The sequence below is a fragment of the Penaeus vannamei genome, chromosome 26, assembly GCF_042767895.1.
Source record: "Penaeus vannamei isolate JL-2024 chromosome 26, ASM4276789v1, whole genome shotgun sequence".
Taxonomy (NCBI): Eukaryota; Metazoa; Arthropoda; class Malacostraca; order Decapoda; family Penaeidae; genus Penaeus; species Penaeus vannamei.
In genome coordinates, this window is record NC_091574.1 from 4044888 (window position 1) to 4049887 (window position 5000).

General features: G+C 30.5%; 1 protein-coding gene across 3 annotated transcripts in view; it reads left to right on the plus strand.

Moving 5' to 3' along the window:
- The window catches only part of LOC138866700 (E3 ubiquitin-protein ligase Nedd-4-like), a gene marked incomplete at its 3' end in the record, with an annotated part of 41819 nt that overhangs the window by 29672 nt on the left and 7147 nt on the right, over positions 1 to 5000 (plus strand).

Here is a 5000-nt window from a genome sequence, read left to right on the forward strand (position 1 = left end):
ATACCTGAATACCACAACACTTACCAAGCGCTCATACAGGAGTGAGGAGAAAAACAAAGACTGAAGAAGCAGTAATAGATATAAAAAAACAATAACAAACAAAAGAATTAGCTTCAGCATCTATCACCACAGGTAATGATCATGTTATAGTATAATAGATGCTGAATACCATCCTTTAGGGGTTAAATGAGTTATATTTCTTAGCATAGTTAGGAAGGATTTTCAAAGGATCACTGAGGATACCCATTGTAAAAGGGAACATTAGTAGAGAATAAGGGATTTAATTTATTTGATTTTATTCTTCGTTATGTTTTGCTCAGGATTTTCATCAACCTGTTGGCGATGGGTTATTGCACTATCCACTGAGTCTTTTTTGTGAATTTTGTTTTCTCGGAGATGGCTCCACAGGCGTTTTAGTAATCAATTATTAGGCCTACCTGACCTCACCTGACAACCCCATTCCATGAATAATTGGGGAAGCAGTTTTATTTTTTCCAGTGCTGTTGATTTCATTAGTGTTGTTGTTATTACTATCATTATTTTTGTTGTTGTTACTATCATCATCATCATCATCATCATCATCATCATCATCATCATCATCATCATCATCATCATCATCATCAATATCATTATCAATATCATTATCATCATCATCATCATCATCATCATCATCATCATCATCATCATCATCATCATCATCATCATCATCATCATCATCATCATCATCATCATCATCATCAATCATCATCAATCATCATCATCATCATCGCTATTAATATTATTATTATTATTATTATTATTATTATTATTATTATTATTATTATTATTATTATTATTATTATTATTATTATTATTATTATTATTATTATTGATAATATTATAGACAATGGGATTACTCTCATGTTAATATCAATACAAATAACAAGATATAAAAAAGTAAAGAAAAAAAATCTTCCTAAAAATCAAGGAAAAGGATAAACAAGGAAAAGGATAAACACATGAGATAAAGGAGGCCTTAGTAATTGACCCCTTGGTAATTAACTGCTTGTGGGGCTGTCCTTGTTCGAGAAAACAAAGTGGGCCTGGCATGTATGTATGTGCCGTCATCATCATCATCATTGTTGTTATTGTTTTTTTTATTATTATACTTTATTTGATTACCATTGTTATTATTATTAGTGTTGCTATTGATATTGTATTGTTATTGTTATTATTGTTCTTACTTTTGTTATATATTATCATTATCATTATTGCTGTTATTATTATAATTATGATTATCAATATTAGGATTAGTTTTTTCTTCCTTTCTTTTTTCTTATCACCATAGTCATTATTGTCATTGTAGTCATTATTATTATTATTATTATTATTATTATTATTATTATTATTATTATTATTATTATTATTATTATTATTATTATTATTATTATTATTATTATTATTATTATTAATATTGTTATTCTTATTGTTGTTGTTGTTATTGTAGTTATCATCATCATCATCATCATCATCATCATCATCATTATTATTATTACTATTCCTTATTGTTATTTTTTATTATTCTTATAATTAATATTGTTTTTGTTGTTATTATCATTATTGTTATTGCATTATGCCCGTGTTACAGGCAAAACAAGTCACTGTCAAACCCATTTAAACAGAAAACACCAAAGAAAATAGTATTATGTAATCCCTTTACAAAAAGTACTGATGTATGTGATTCACGCTCATTGTTTAGCATGTGTCTAGTGGTTATATATATATATGTATATGTATATATATATATATATATATATATATATATATATATATATATATATATATATATATATATATATATACATATACATATATTACTAATTCAGGTATACTGAATTAGTAATATAACAATGATATTTTATGTAATTACTGGAGCAGTTGATAATTCTTGTGCTAAAACAAATTACATGTTTGCGTGAACTATCATGTAATAGAGCCTTTGAATTTGAAATCGCCAAACTTTGATAAATATAGGATCATACCTAAAACCAGTAGGATTTGCAGTCATTATTCTTCTGAATGAAGCTAATTTTAGATAGGAACCCATCATTTTCTCTACTGAAAGATATATCTACTCCACATACAGTATATGGTGTTTATTTTCTTCTTTTTTATAGGATTCAAAGCTTCAAAACGGGTGAGATTTACCATATTTAACATGTTCCAATAATATGTGGAGATACAGCAAATTCTCATATGAAAATCTCACATTTTGACACTCTTATCTTTTTGTTAATGGACACTAACAGAAAACACATACCTTCTAGCTGCTGTACTGACACATATGACCGACTTCCATTACTAGATGCTACCTGTCTGTCTGAACATAAACAAAGGGAATGGCTGTATTTATAAAGACTTTTTAGGTTGTCTTTTAAAGAGGACTATGAAATACTTAATGGTTTCTTAGCACAATTAGAGAAATTGGCCAGATCAGACATTAAGTATGTGACTTCGGTCTGAATAATGTTATTCTAATGATTATGAATGCCACCATTTTATTGTGATTTTTATTATGACTATGGTGTTGATTTTATTATTTTGACATGACGTGAATGATCAAAAAGTTGGGAATTAGCTGTAGAGGTTGACAATTGCAGTTGAAAGCCGTCAAAGGTTTCAACTGTTTGGCTCAGATATATGTGACTTGATATTCATAAGTATGGGATTAGAAAGAATGGCCAATACAAATTTGTAGGCTAAAGTAGGGATGCTTGTCAGGAAATTTTTGATAAAAAGAGTAAACACGTTAATGACAGGTTGTGCTTGATGTTTTTCTTGTTCTCATTTTCTACTCTTGCATTCATTTTAACCGTGTTGAGTTTTGAAATACTAAACCTAAAAATGTCTTGTTCATGGTTGATGTTTAATTTGCAAGATAAAGAATGCTTGTGTGGCTGCATTTGTTCCATCTGACTCTTGTATAATGTTTGTTGAAAACATGGTTGTGAAATTAAAGAGCCTCCATCTCTTTTTCTTTTTTCTCTATGAACTAGCCATTTTCATCTCTATTCCAGATTTACCTTCCTTGAATTAATTTGCATGTATGTGATTCATAATTACAGACCCAGTTTATGCACCTCCATGCATCCATTCATAGTCTCTTTCTTGTGTATTCTCACATTTTGTTTTTTTTTCTTTTTTGTCAATTCATTTGTGATTCGAAGTGGGAAACATTTTACCCAGTGGGTAAAGATAGAAACTCTTTAAGCAGTGGGTAAATGCAGAGACTTTTTATTCAGTGTGTAAATGGAGTCGAAGATTTTTAGCCAGTGTTTGAATTTAAAAATGTTTTAACCAGTGAATGAATTGATTTCAGGGATTATAGAAACAGTCATTAAAGGCACTGTGACATACTGTTTCTCTAGTGCTGCTTTTATTATAATTGTGAGAAGTCCTCGTGAAGGGTATAATTTCTACGGACAAGGAAGATAATCATGTGTCTGAGATTAGTTGTCTCATAGTTTTTAGAGAGATTGTAGAGAAAGTGAGCTCCATTATACAGTGTCTCATGCATGGTTCTTAAGGATATGTTTATTGATTTGTTAATTGAGTATTTATTTGATTGTTGCTCTTAATTTTTTTTTTCTACATATTTTTATTATATTCTTGTTTTTCCTTGCTAAAATCACAAATAGTTTTAAGAATGAAGTTTTGCCAACTGAATTCCTTTCTTTCATGTACACATACTGTTGGTTTATGGTAAATATTTTCTCTTATAATACATTTCATTTGTTATTTATTATTTGCATTTTTAATCTTCAATATGTGCTCTATCATTTACCATCTATTCCTTCTCCTGCTCCTCCTCCTCCTCCTTCTCAACCCCCATTCCCACAAAGATTACTAATGTCTGAACATGGAATCTTCATGTAAGAATTTTCCTCTTGAGAAGTCATCCCATAACTATGTCTTGGGAGTTGTCTCATATTCCCCCTTATGAACTATCGTTCTCTTCCTTATTAACTAAGAGGTTTTATCGAACAAACTGATGATGTCTGGATAGTCTAGGTGAAGAACAAAAGGAAAAGGATAAAATTTTGTCAGGGTGACTGAATTAATTATTGTCATCAATGTAGTAGATGGGTTTTGTTAAAGCTGGTCCATTACTTTTTTTGTTATGTAATATTTTGAAGAGAGTTTCTGCAAAAACTTGCACTGCATGGGGGTTGTACCCTTGTTCCATGAGTCACTCTAAATCTAGCAATAGGTTGATCATATATTGCAGTCTAACAGTGCATGGGTTCAATTTTATAAGATTTGAGTAAGGTGCTGATGTTACCATCTTATATATAAAGCCTGCGATTTATTTTTCTTTCTCCCTGTGGTGCTACAGTCATTTGATAGAGAATTTTGGATATATTTGATTTTTTTATTGGTGTTTAGTGTTTAAATACTTTATCCTCATATTTTGTGTTACCTGCTGTGTCACATATTAACACTCAACCTGATAACTGCACTACTAGACTTTTTGACTTACCCTCCCTACCAGTTGAGACAAAAACTTTTCTCACATTATCACTCTGTTCTGATTTTTCCACACTTTGTTACCCTCTGCTACTGCTTGGATGATTGGCTGTTTGCTGCCATTTCATAAAGGAGCAATATGTAGCACACTTGATTCAGAAAGCTCTCCCAACACATAATGCATGTCGCAGCTACATGCTTTCCATTAAAGGATTTATGTTGCAGTGATTGGGTTAAATGTTGGTATCAGGTGTCTGTTATTGTTAACTCAGTGCCACCCGGGAAAATTTGACGTTCACTGTATTTCTGTTTTGTGTAAGGTCTATACATAGATGGCTGCACAATTACCACCAAAGAGTCAGTTAATAGACCCTGTAACTTCATCTGATTTCACCTTTCCTTGAGTTTACAGGAATTTTTTCAAATGCTGTCAGTATGATGCATTTGTTATTAATATAGACCTTATGATTAATACAATGGTATTAACATTACAA